This window comes from Ixodes scapularis, unplaced genomic scaffold (genome assembly GCF_016920785.2).
Source record: "Ixodes scapularis isolate PalLabHiFi unplaced genomic scaffold, ASM1692078v2 PGA_scaffold4__175_contigs__length_147842914, whole genome shotgun sequence".
NCBI classification, from domain to species: domain Eukaryota; kingdom Metazoa; phylum Arthropoda; class Arachnida; order Ixodida; family Ixodidae; genus Ixodes; species Ixodes scapularis.
Window position 1 is genome coordinate 82,970,417 of NW_024609879.1, and position 14,392 is coordinate 82,984,808.

Below are 14,392 nucleotides of genomic sequence, written 5' to 3' on the forward strand. Positions count from 1 at the left end.
TCTGGAAGAAAAGAGTACTCTGCCCGATTTGTGTCCCGGGCTTTTATTTACGACAGGACAGGACCAAAGACAAGAAGAGATGGATTTGCGGCTTATAATCCTGTCTTAGAGGGATGACGTAATCTGAAGTATGTAGGAGGAAAAATACGGGAATGAGGAGGTTCAAGCCGAATCCCGGAGAAAAGCTCACCGGAGAAAAGCTCACCGGAGATAAGCTCACCGGAGAAAAGCTCACCGCAAAACCCGCAGATGCGGAGAAAACCTCACCGGCAATTGAGCGTATGCAAAGAAAAGTTCACCGATATTTTTTTTTATTTTTTTTTTTTTTTATGGAGGCTGTTGGACTTGTTTTAGGGCAGTGTGCTTTACTGTTAGCGGAGGCTGTGCCTAGGGATTATATAATTTTGAAACCACCACTAAAATCAAAATGACATTGGGTAAAACCTTAGAGAAACAAACATAGAAGCTAACACTAAATCACAAATAAAAAAAATAAAAGACTGCAACTGTTGAGAGTTCGTTCCCCTATATTGACTGTTCGAACATGAAACACTCAAGTTACACTCTTCGTTATGAAATGGTTCTTACCACTGACGTAGCTGCTCCTAAGAACGGCGCACTGCTCGCACTCCAGATATGCGGCGTATACCTCCAGTGTGGAACTTCCTGCAAATATGTAAGCAAACATTGCGTCAGTTTAGTGAGAGATTTCTGGTATATTGCTGCTTTATATCAATAGATAATTAAAAAAAACATTATACTCAAAATACGTCAAGAGTTAGATAGTGTATACATTATTATAAACAACTGGTGCTTTATTACTTTATACACTAGATATTTCGGTAAGTTCCAGAGCTATCGGCGAGTGAATTCATATTTTTGTTATCCGCGTTGTGTTAAAAAGATAAGTAAGAAACGTGTCTAACTTTAGATGGGCTCAATTACGAAAAAAAAACGAATTTAAAATAATTCGAAGAAACTCGGGATGAGGACATTTCAGTAACACTTACCACCTGCAGAAGTAAGGCTCATGATATTTTTGCTCGTATATCCAGGAGCCGACTGAAGGGTCACGCTTGCCGCACTGGATGAAACATGTGAGAAAAAACTATTAGGAATAAAACGATATACTTTGACGAAAAATTTCTACTTTGTTTGAGTTTCTAAAGCTAATATATTTGATCTAACTTTATTCAAGAAACGTGTGGGCTGTGTACGACACGGCCGCATGTTTTCGGTTTGATAACGTGAAAAAATAATGAAATGAAACTCGAGGACCGAATGTAAATATTTTATTTTGATGTAAACTATTTAACGGAATTAAACGAAACTATAAAAGCGAACATATTTCATTGCTAGTCGCACGATCACTTGAGCATATTACTTGATGATACGCAAGACACCTAACGAGACACATGACAGAACGCGGGCGCACTCAATCAAAAGTCACACACGCAGTCGAAACAAGTGCAGGTCGAAACGCGAGTTACATTTGGTATTTTAAGACAAAACTCATCGATAGATACATCCGATGGATTGTAGGACGATGGTAGGAGTAATAGGAAATTAATCGTAGCGTTTCAGCGGCCATGTGGTCCCGCGCCTCCCTTCGCGCCGACCGAAGAAGGTAGTACTTCCTCCGGGATCGGCTTACAATTGACGGCACTGGGATGGAAGACCGCCTCTACGAGCGCCGACAATAGAGTTGATATAATGGTCTAGAGGGAATTGTCCTGTGTATTCGGGCCACTCGGTAACATTGGGGCATAGACGCAGACATTTGTGGAGTCGGACGCGGACATCCGACTCCTTTCACGGTGCTCGACTTTGTCTAACATCGGAAAATGTGATCTAACAACAGGAACCCTTTAATTTAATGGGAGCACACCAGTGTCTTCCTTTGTCAAGTTTTTTTTTTTTTTTATATATATATAGTTTACTTTACAATATCGTTTGTTGTAAATTTGTGCTACGCACTTTACGTTATACATTTTCCTTGCTGCACAAGTTCCCGTGCATGCACCCCTTCCCGTAAGACGTTATAGGGTGTTTTTTCTGAGTTGCAAGTTTGAAAAAATTCGAGAAGCGTTCACTAATACAGTTTGTATCCTGAATTATACGGCCTGGGGGTGGTGATGTAGAAGATAATCGTCACGATATGTTGGATGATCAAACAAAATTTGTTAATTAACTCTAATAATATAAAAAAATAAGTGTGCTCAAACAAAAAAAAAACTAGCTGAGCGTCATTGAAATCCATTATTTGAGAAAAACATCGAACGCGTGACGAGCGCAATAGTTCGCTAAAGTTACCACTCCTGGAATAGGCGCAAGGCTGACGGGGCGAAGACGCAGATAAGAGACGGAAAAACCGCACCGGCGCCTTTTCACTTTACCAGTCTTGCATATGTTGCTTGAGTGGTAACATTAAAATACTACAGCGCTTCGCACATGCTCCAAGCCTCTCCAAAATTAACAGATTTAAGGTTTTCGATGACGCCCAACGAGCTTCTATAGGAACCCTGTGATTTTCATTTAATAACAGAAAACGTAACCAACGTATATTAGGTAATAGCCGACTTATTGAGACTATTAACTCCCTTTATTATGTCCCGCTGTGCTAACTCCCCTGCAAATACCTCATTAATGTGGATTCCCCGATTTTTTCTTTAACAGTCGGAAAATTTAAAAACACCTTTCATAATTTGCGGTAGAATTACTTGAGGTTAGTGTTCGATGGGATGCATTAAAAAAAACCAAGTACTATAAAAGGCCTCCATGTGAAAAAATATATAACTTCAATTGTTACGATTTTTAAAGCATGATATGGTTTTTAATAGAGCCCCCCACAACCCCGAATTCCAAAACTTCGTCTGTCCGTCCTTTTGACTTTTCGTGCATGAGTCCATCCGTTTGCCGCTAGATTCAGCAGGGGAAATTGACGGTACGCAACCTAAACAAGAATACACTTTCCTCGCTAAACTTATTAAACATTTGATGACCCGAAACCTGTCACGAGGCTTAAACACCAGTTTAGTATCCCCTTTAAATTTCTCGGTGAAATTGATGTCCCTTGACTTGGCGTCACGTGACCTATAATCTAATTTAGTTTTGCCGCTAGATCTAGCGGGTAAGTTAAAGTCACGTAAACTCTATACCAATTCAATTTGCAGACGAAACGATGAATTCAGGTTGAAGTTCATTACCCTCAAGGACATTCCCATGATTGTGTTATATAAACTATTTTAAAAAGGCGAAAGAAAATTAGACATTAAGATGTAGAAGACATCCTCAATGTCTTCTGTACAAATATAAACGGTTGCTCCTCGAATGCTTCTCTGCGTGTACCATAAAACTTTGGATATATAGTTGCTGCAATTTTTTTTATGAATTAAACAGATATTTGCTTTTACACACCTTCAATTTTATTTTTTCGAAAGTATAAGTCCATTCCCCTATTACTGTATTTCCGTTAGCATTCAATTCTAACTGGAGATATTAGTCTTCAATTATGTTTCTGAATTAAGTCAATTATTCTTATTTTTTATGCTTGGAATATTTCAATGTTATATTGAAATGTGTCTCAAATGCAACCATCATCAAACTATTCGTTTTTGCTTAAAATAAAATAGCATCTTGAATAAATCATCCCTGCTAATTTATGCGACCCGAGAGTTAGGTGCAAACTTCAATTTACGAAGAAAAAAAACATCCACAGTAACCAAGTGCTAAAGCAAGGACTACCAAATATGGACCCTCTTCAAAATGTGCCATGTTTTTACGCAACCCAAAAATTACATTGAGACTATTCCTGCGTGCCTGATTCACTTTTTTTTTTTTTTTAGCTTGTGCAGCTTCGCAAGATAAGATGTGATGGCTGTAGCAATCCTGCTGCGTATTCATAGGAAACATATCCTAGTATTTAAAAGTAAACATTTGACAGAGATCTGTCTGGTTGGGAGTAATTAATATTAAAAAATTCGAACACCAACCAAGCCCTTCTATAGGGACCCAACGTTTCAAGGCCAATTCGGCCTCTTCTTCAGGGGCGTCTACGGCTACGGCCGTTGAGGAGCGGTGTCCTTTTCTTTTTCTTCTACGGCGTGTGTCTGGTCTTCTTCTTCTACGGCTCTGCCTTTTTTAATAATGTGACAAAGCCCATTCCCATAGGCGGATGGTAAAGCCCCTAGAGATTTGTTGATGTTCTGTGGCGTTGTTTGAATGTGCCATGATTCTAGGAACAGTCTTTTTCGAGGATTTGTCTCAACGTCAACGATGCATGCGTTGTCGAAGTCAATGCGATGGTCCTTGACGTCGCAGTGCTCAGCAACCGCGCTACGCTCGTGATCGAACTTGCGCACGTCGTTTTTATGTTGACGGTTTCTCTCTCTAAAGTTCTTCGTTTCGCCGATGTATGAGGCCGCGCAAACCCCGCACGGAATCTTATATACAACGCCTTGGACCCTTTCTTTACCAGGGCGACCTTTTGGGCGTGGCATGAGTCGTCCAAGGGTAGACACAGGTTTGTGCGCCAGTTGGATACCCTCTTTCGCAAGCACACGTGCCAGTGCCTCGCTTGTTCCGTTGATGTAGGGAACGCTGATGCGGGAGGTTGGGCGGAAATTCGCACTTAACTGTTGCTGCACGTGTCGTTGGTTTCGGCCTACACGGCGGGCAACGCGATGGATGAAGCTGCTCGTGTAGCCGTTTTTCTTAAGGTCAGCAATGGCGGTTCGTTCCTCCTTTCTTTTGTCCTCTTCTGATGAGCAGATGGTCTTTTCCCTGGTTAAGAGTGTCCTGACCACCGACGCCCTATGATTGGCTGGGTGGTTGGATTGAAACTGGAGGTAGCGTCCAGTGTGCGTCGGTTTTCGGTATACAGAGAATTTTAGCTGTTCCTTTTGCCGTTTTACTAGCACGTCCAGGAAAGGTAAGGTGCCGTCCTTTTCGCGCTCCACAGTGAACTGGATGGCAGGCTCGATGGTGTTGAGATGCGCCAGGAATTTGTCCACTTCAGATTTTGCCAGGACGCAGAAGCAGTCATCTACATACCGCAAGAAAATCTTGGGTGGTGTAGAAAATGACTGCAGTGCCTTCTGTTCAATAGCTTCCATGCAGAGGTTTGCCGTGGTGACGGAGATGGAAGCACCCATCGCGGTTCCACCGGTCTGCTTGAAGAACTCCCCCCTAAAGCTGAAATATGTACTGTCGAGGCAGAGCTCAAGGAGGCGGCACAGTTCATCCACGCTGAGGTTCGTTCTGTCGCTGAGGTTTTTGTCTTTTTCTAAAGCGTTCCTAGCCGTGGCGACTGCCAGGGGAACAGGAACACTTGTAAAAAGCGAGATGACGTCGAACGATACCATGGTGTCCTCAGCGCTCAACTTTAATAGTGCAACCTTCTCTACGAAATCGCTGGAATTGCGCACATAGGTCGTCGTATTTCCCTCAAGAGGAGAAAAGGTGCGATGAATGAATGAAAAGGCCCATTCACATAGGCGATTTACCATCCGCCTATGTGAATGGGCTTCGTCACATTATTAAAAAAGGCAGAGCCGTAGAAGAAGAAGACCAGACACACGCCGTAGAAGAAAAAGAAAAGGACACTGCTCCTCAACGGCCATAGCCGTAGTCGCCCCTGAAGAAGAGGCCGAATTGGCCTTGAAACGTTGGGTCCCTACAGAAGGGCTTGGTTGGTGTTCGAATTTTTTAATATATCGTAGTATTAGGTTTTACTTACGCAGACTGGCTTCCGAAATGGAAACGAATAGGATAGGCGCCATTTACGGGTGGTCCTTCTTCCGAGTATTTGACGCACTTGGTTGTTCCACCGAAGACTGGGTCAGAGTCATAATTCCTGTAGATCGTGTGCCAACTCTCCTTAAGAGGAAAGCACTGGATCGGAAATAAGGTGAAGCAACTTTGTGAACTTTAACCTAACGAAAGCATTCAACAATTCATACTCTAGAAAGAAACGACGAGGAGTACATATACAAGTCTTACTTTTAAAAATAGTTTAATAATACTTTACAACTTAACATATTGCCGCGCACAGGGCCGAACAAGCAGCGCTCGGTCACGGAATTCTAGAAGATTCGCGTTTCTTCTTACTCGGGGCGTTTACTTTTATAATTTTGTCGTAGTTTCTTGTTCTCGAAAGTGCTTGTTCATTCTGAACCCGAACGCCCGGTGCTCGCACGTTATGGGCCTAGTTTTCGTGATGCATGTTATGCTTGCGTCACTTTTTTTTAAATTATAAGTTCACTCGTTTTACTGTTTGACGTACAGATACGCATAAGCACCACATTTTAAGAAACATTATGTCCATCAGGAAGCTGAGTATAGTTACCTTATCTCTTTTTTTCTTGTTTAAGGTTCCGCTAAATACTCACAAGAAAACGCTAAAAAACTAAGAAAACAACTCAAGCTTTTTATGGCTCTCCGCTTAGAAAAACGAAATAAATAAAAGTGTAATTATTTTAAGTGTTTAGAAGAATGTGTGACGAGTAACGTAACTACGTCACACGTTACTCAGAATAAGTGGCGTACGTACGTTACCGGCTACAGTTTTAAAAAGGTAACGAGTAAGTTAGAACGTTACCGAAAGAAAATAACGCGTTACCTGGAACGCCGTTGCTCGTAACGTGTTACCGCCAACACTCGAATAATCTCCCAACGAGTGTTTTTGTTTTTTCTGTTCTTGTTTTCGCGTCTACATGTATGTTCAGGCCAAATGCTTGTAATATTCAAATTCACAGGACAAAAATACGATATAAGTCACGTCAATAGATTTCTTTTTCAAGAATTTCTTTGGCTCTTTTTATTATTATTAATAGTGCATCGGGTGGATTATTGGGCTTTGAAGACAGAGGTTTGAGAAAATATACGAAAATACACTCCAATATGATCCCATAATTCTCTCACTGTTGCACTAAAATCTACTTATACTGACCTTTGCTAAGTCCTGATACTGCTGAAGGTCCGGATTGAGCTCTAGCCATGACTGACTTCCACTGCAAAACGTCAAGCATATCAGTCCAGTTAAGGCAGACAATGTCAGTGTCATGATAGAAGTTGACTTTATGACTTGCAATTTAGCTTTGTAAGACTGGTTTGATTGCGAGAGCGCACTGTGCTGGGTTTTATATAGTAACCGGAGAGGAAACAGTCAGTATGTTCACCACTATAAGATTTAACCTTCGCAGGTGGGTAATTTTTATAATGATTTATTTTCAAGCACGAACAACAATTGGGTTCTACAATGTAATTACAATGGAGCCGCGTGATAGCGGAGATTGCAATTTCGCTCATTTCAAAAACACGAAGCGCACAAGAAACAGAAACAGCAAAAAATTTGAGTCGCACCGGAAATATTTCTGGTTTTCATAAGCCAATAAGAGCTCGGCGCTCTGACATCATCCCAACCCCAATGCAAGAAGCAGATGTGCACCCTGGCGCTCCGCATAGAACGGAAAGCGCCGTTCACTTGTTGTGCGGTTTCGGTGTATCTGGAGCATTTCGCAGTGCCACCAAAATTGGGTCTGCTTTGTAATTTGTGTAGACCGCGCACCAAGCCTCCGTAAGGAGAAACACGGGTTCGCATAAATTGAAGGTTTTAAGTTCTGATTAGCTTCAACAATAGCTAAGCGGTTGATGCAGTTACTGTGTTTAACGGCAAGCCAACACGACCGTCAAATATATTTCAACCTTCCATTTCTGCTGCTGAAATGTTAAAACATTGTAAGGCTCTTAGTTTTGCTCGCTCCGTTCGACTATTCAATATATTTTATGTTTTTTTGTCGGTCTCCAATTGTTTTATACTTGTCAAGCCGTTGACGGTGCCACCCAAGCCGACACCTCTATGAATGATGTGCCGTCTTGTCCATCTGTGTCTTTCTTCTTTCAGGAACGTATAACTAGGGCCGGTCTTTTCGGGAGATACCAATAAACTTCGAAAATTAACTCCCAAAATGGTTTTATCAAGATCCGGGGAAATTGAAAAACCCAGAATTCGACCTGTATTTCCATTAGCAAAACTCAAGCTCCACGAGAAAAAATATAGAACTACAATTTTTCTTTGTTTATACGTTGATCAAATCCGCATTGAACTGTGTGCGAAGCTACTTCTTTACCATCTTGATGAATTACCCTAGACTGGGGCGAGAAACCAAGAAATATCAACCTTTCCTAGCTTCCATCGTAAACCGGAGACACGGAAAAATAAAAAAACGGACAAAACAACAACAGGTCTCAACAACAAACAAACAACAACAAGTCAGTTTGAGACTTGTTGTTGTTTTGTCCGTTTTTTATTTTTCCGTGTCTCCGGTTTACGATGGAAGTTCTTCACCAGCTCGCCTGTGCTTTTACCCTTTTTTCCTAGCTTCCTTGTTCGGACATAAGACCCCTTATTTAGTTTTATTATGTATCGTTTGTACATGAAATTTTGCCATGCATTATGATTAACCTGCCAGGAGCACAGACCTGCTGGAGGAATCGGCTTTACCAGCTATTCTCCGTTCATTCTTCAGCTGAAAATACGGTGGGAGCAACGCCCCCGCCGAACAAACTAGCCGCATCCCTCCTTTTACCTGTCCCGGCTCTCCGCGCGCGGTTATGGCCGGGGGCGTCATGGCGGGACGAAAGAGAGGCGTATGACTGGTCCAGCGAGGACGTAGCTTCCACTGCAGTCTCAACTATGGGGTGAACGGAAGGTGGAGAAGAGGTAACGCTTCTTTAAAGCCCCAGTGAACGCCACACCAGATAAAAAATGGGTTCTGCAGATCCGGACGAAGGTGGGAGGGCAGGAGGAGGGTAGAGACAGCACAGTCAAAGTCGACGCTACGCATGTACCATCGGTGGAAGCAAGAAGTATCAGCAAAGACTACGCTCTACGACAACAGCCTGGGCAGCCGTCTGCCCTTGAGCACGCGCCGAAGCGCTACGAACGCAGGTGTATCGCCGGCACTACGACCAGACGGCAGAATCACCAGTATGTCGAGTTTGTGGTGAGATAACAAGACCATGAGCATGTCGTGCTCTCGTTCGCCGGCCTGCACTCAAGATAACTACAGAGTGCGGACACACACAGTGAGTGCGCGCTAGCATCAGCACTCGGTTTTGGGCCCACACCAAGCGCGGATTATACGCCAATGACTCACGAAGGGTGCAAAAGGAGTGGTGGATACTATCAAGAGAAGGCTAGGACATTGGTGGCTGCTGGTGCAGCAAAGGGGCTAACAACCCCAATAGGCCAGATCCCTCGCACTTTAGAACCGCCCAATTTAAAAGAAACAGGCACAAATCCTCATCATCATCATGATCAGCACCATCATCTTATTCATTTATGACTCCTTCCAGCGGCGCCTACCCCGTCTCAGCTGTTAGTCTAGTCACTTGAGTGTTCAGATGAAAATCTATGGATGCCGTTCTTCCACGGCAAATGTAGACCAGACCACACCTGCTATGAAAGTTTAAAAAAAAAGTCTGTGTCGGAGAGGAGGGTCTTGTTTCCAATTTTTTGTGGATCGGGGTCATATACCTACATGCTGACGCGTTTTCGCAGAACTATTAAAGTCATTAATATTGAAAGAGATGGACATGTCTCCTTTGACGTGATCGCTTATTAATTCTCCAGGCACTTTTTGCTTACATTTTTGTATATTTTTATGGTATCGTAACATCCTGTTATCAAACCCCTTAAATAAAAAAAAATCCCCACTTTACCGCGAAACCATGTTGTATTAGTTGCAGCTTTAATCTTTATTATATTAAAGATTGGAAACTGGTTTATGACCTTGCATCAAACGACACCCCTGTGGAGGCTGTTCTCGTCGAAAACCTGAACGTACCACACGCATGAAGTTTTTTTTATATTTTTACTTGAGCACACGTGCCCCCGGTTTATAGGGCAAAAAATTTGTTGTTACCTTTTTCTTCGTTCTAATTAAGAGCTGAGTTAAATTACAAGTTCCACAAGAAACTAAATTTATGTTTTGACTTTTTTTTAATTGGAGAGATTGTAAAATATTACAAAAATATATATTGAGAGGTGTTCATTAGTTTCTTCTGCTGTCACATCTATAATATTGGACACCGGGAGAGGGGAATTAGTTTTTTTTTTTATTTTAGTGCTGTTTGTTCGTTTTTTGCGATGTTAAATCTTTAAAGCTCAGGGTACAACAGTTTAGTCGCCCTTAAATTTTTATTTAAAATATTCTTTAGTTCCAGAGACCTTAGTTATTTCTTTTTCTTGGGACATATCTTTTATGGCTAAGACTCTCAATCTCTGAAACGGTGAAACTAATTCCAGATATTTGTAAATCATGAAACTGCAGCTTGCTAATTGTTATACATATGTAGCAGTATTTTTTATATTCAGAAGGGAAATGGTATTGCTTCTTTGATTGGAAACTATACTTATTTTGGGAAGTAGCGCCAGTACTCTTTCTCGTGGCATCTCTATATTTGGTACAAAATGGTTCAATAAATTATCTATTCGGTCTTAACGTTCTTCTTTGAGTATTTTCCACTTTGTTTTTGAAAAATGTTTCATCGTATTATCATACTTTATCTCGTCCCCAGCCGCGAAGTATGCACATTCAGTATGGGCGGCGAAAAAATAATAAAACATTTCAACCTGCAAATTGTAAAAAAAGTAGGGAGGAGACAGAACGAAAAGGGGGGTCGGTTACGCTCATTTCCTAAATGCATTCTATTGGCGTGGCAAGGGCAAAGCAACGTTTTCGTCCATACTGGAAGTGACAATATTTCAAGATGGCGGCGCCTTTGTGAAAAAGGTCTATAGATACCTAGCTTCGGTAGATCATTCGGGCCCAGAATGACTGCAAATACAAGCCTAGTTCTGTAGCCCAATAGCTTATGGAATGTGTTGTTGCTCCGAACACAGACAGAAATTGCATCCATAGTGTATTAAAAGCTATTGTTGTGATCCGCTCGCAGTATTGGTTAATTTATTATTCGCAGAAGCTTGGTGACATACTTAAAAACCTCTGGGAGTACTGGGGAGTATGTGCTCGTGCAAATCATCATGCACAGTTTTGGATAAAAGGCACATATGCTTGCTGCGTGAAGGGGGGAAGTTCATGTGGAAGGAGTTCAAAGCCCCCTTATGTGAATGCACAGCTGGTGCTAATGGGCACCTCAACACTGTTGAGCAGGTGATAACAGAAAATACATATGTGTATAGGAGAAAGGTATCATCTTGCAGCTTGTTTAATATAAAAAATAATGTTGGTTGATCCTGTGTTTCGAGGTGTCTCGAGTTTTCTGTGGTAACAAGCAAGTTCAAGGACCATGTAATTTAAATGCATTAAAAAATGTATTCGTGTAACACCTTCACACAGTTACTATTCATGCAAGAGCTTCCGAATTTATTCCCCTGAGGGCGTTTGGCTAGCTGTGATGGCTTTATGAATTACAGTTAAGGTTTAAATAGCCTATCATGTTACTTGGCAGTACCCCGGAACGCCCCTGAGGAGCAGCCTATCTTCCACACCCCGCGTCCAGCACGTACGACTGAAGGAGGTGAGAAAGTTGAGGCAACCTGGTGAATTGTCGTAATACGGAAAGCTGCCACTCATAGAAAGATTAGCAGCTTTTCAATGTGATGTTTGTTTTGACATAATGAGTAGGGGAGATCAAGTTCAAAGCAGGGAGATGGGAGAGGACAGGTGAAATAAATTTTACATTGCACTAACAGCTCTGTTGCATTCTATTTTTATTTCATTGCTCTTGGACTGAATGTTTCGAGGATTCCGGCCATGAACTTACCTATGCAAAATATGTGTATACCACTATAAGCGTGGTAATGATGTCCGACTCTGCATGCCACGCACCTTTCAATATTCATGCCGCCACCTGCTGTGTATCAAGTAATCTGGTAGCTACTCACATTAAAACACATTTTAAGGTTTGAAATTGAAGGAATATCTTTGTACTTCAGATTATCAATTGCCTGTCGTAATCAATTGCCTGACAAGAAAAGGTTGTGTCTAATGCACCTTAAAATACTGAGCATGTGCCCAGTATCACGTTCAAAGCGCCGAAACTACGCAAGGACAATATGAAAGGGGACGAAAAGAGGGTGCTGATTTCGTCACCTTATTGTCCTTGATAATTAGCTACCATGATTAGGTACCACCAGGTCGCCTGAACACTCGCAGCCTTTTCTTATTGCCCTTGTGTAAATTCGGCACTTTGAACGTGGTAATGAACCAACTAGCCCCGCATGTCTTTTCTTAAAGGGATACTGAACCGAAATCTGGATTTCACAAAACACGCGGCAAAAGCGTGCAACGGGATGCTACAAACACCAAAACATGACGCACACAGCGATATCTTGAACGAATAACCATACTGCTCAAAAAAAAAAAAAAAGGAGGCGCATTTAACAGATGTGTTTACGTCTTGTTTCTCCGAGAAGGAGAGGGAACGCCCTCGCGTCTTTTCGGCCTCGCCGATTAGAGGCGGCGAAGCGAAGAGAGGGGGAAACGAGATATCTTGACGTCACGCGCCTTGTCGGCCTGGTTCAATCTCGACCTCTTTTTGTAAAAAGACGGCCGCCCATTTGAGATATCGTCTTACGAGTAGTGTTGTAGGGATTGCCGCGTCCCGCCTACATCTCCTGCATTGTTTCTTTGTTTTTTTGGTTTTTTTTATTCAAATTTTGGTTCACCATCTTTTTAAAGGGGTCATTAAACGATATCGGGTTGGAATGCTCATGACTTTACAGAGGCGTACCGGTCCTGGTCTGGCGCAAGTATACTCGCACAGACTACCACTGATTTAGAAGCTTCTTTGTCGGGGTGAAATTGCCAGGATAAAAGGGAACTATTTCTTTAGGTCTCGCCTTCGCAAAGCTTGATGACGTAATTCTTATATTGAAACCACATGCCCGATGACATAAACTGTCAAAGAGTAGATAATTGGGCTAGTTGGTAACTAAACATCTAAACGATATTAGCTTACACGTACAGAGAAGAGCAGTGATGGAAGCACTGCGCCATTTGCTCCCAATTACGCCATGAACGAAAGTCTGCTACATCTTGCGACAAAGCGCCATTTTTTCTAAGAATTGCGCCACACCTTCGCCAAGATGGGCAAAGCGAAAAAAATAATAAAGAAATATATTATTGGTCGACTCTAATACTTAGAGAAGGCGGAAGAAACAAAAATAGTACAAATATGTATTTCACAACGTTTATACTCAATGTATAGTTTGCTTTATTTGAGGTCCCGGTTCAGTCGAAGGCTCGAACACATACAACTACGAACGCATATTAAAGGCGCAAGTCACGGAACATTCGCTGCACTTGATTCATTGAGTCGATGAAAGACAACGCACAGGAAAGTGGATAAATGCCATGAAATCGCGCTTTGACGATGGTTGGTCTCATTGGCTCGCAGCTGCGACTGCGACTGCGCTTTCAATTAAGGTGAAACAAAGTGTTGAGATCGCTCGTCAACCGCGCTGGTTGGTTGAGGCGTTGGCGGATTGATCGCCGACATCATCTATTATTATATTATTCCCTATTTTACTCGAAAATCAGCTATGGAATCTTAATTTGGGGAACAACTACAGCTTCGAACTATAATAAGCTAGTAATCTTGCAGAAAAAAATATTACGTATGTGCGAAAATTTTAAAGGGGATAAAAGAAATCTACGTACACAACCACTCTTCATAAAATATAATATGCTGAAAGCAGACCAGGTATACTACTTCAAACTCCTGCAATGGATTTATATGAACAAATTATACATTACACCAACAGACAGCTTGAGTGTGTACACCTTTCGAGACCCAAAGCGAAAGATGCCTGCTATCAGGACTAACTATGGCAGGCAAACAATAACTTTTCAGGTATCAAAAACTTTAAATAGAAACGATATAAACATAGACTTTGACAAACCTTTTTATAAATTCAAAAATGAATGCAGAAGATTCCTGGTGGGTAGTGGTATTGCTTTTTCATCAACTTGAGACCTTTTATACTAACGATACGCACTTCAAAGCTTATTTTGTACTATTTTGTAATTATTTGATCTTATTTCTGACACTGTAAATGCTAAAAAGCTTTTTCTGCCTTTTTATATTTTTCTAGACCAAATTTTCCACAAGTGAGTGCATTTCAATGTCTATGTCTCTTTGTTTACAGTGCATATGTATGCATGTATATATGAGTATGTAAATGCGTGTGTATATACATATTGTTCAGTTTTTGTGGCACTTTCAGTATAGTTTATTTTTTACTCAATTTCCCGATATTAGTTCTTTCGTACTAGTTTCATGATAGTTTCAAGTGAATTTTGTGTTATGACATATGCTGTAGTTATTTCTGTTATTTTCATTTATCCGTTCAATATTATTTGAT

The 14,392-nt window shown here is 41.5% G+C and overlaps 1 pseudogene; it reads right to left on the reverse strand.

Moving 5' to 3' along the window:
* Window positions 1-590: 590 nt before the first annotated feature.
* LOC115313289 overlaps window positions 591-14,392 on the reverse strand; it is a 28,897-nt pseudogene continuing 15,095 nt past the window's right edge.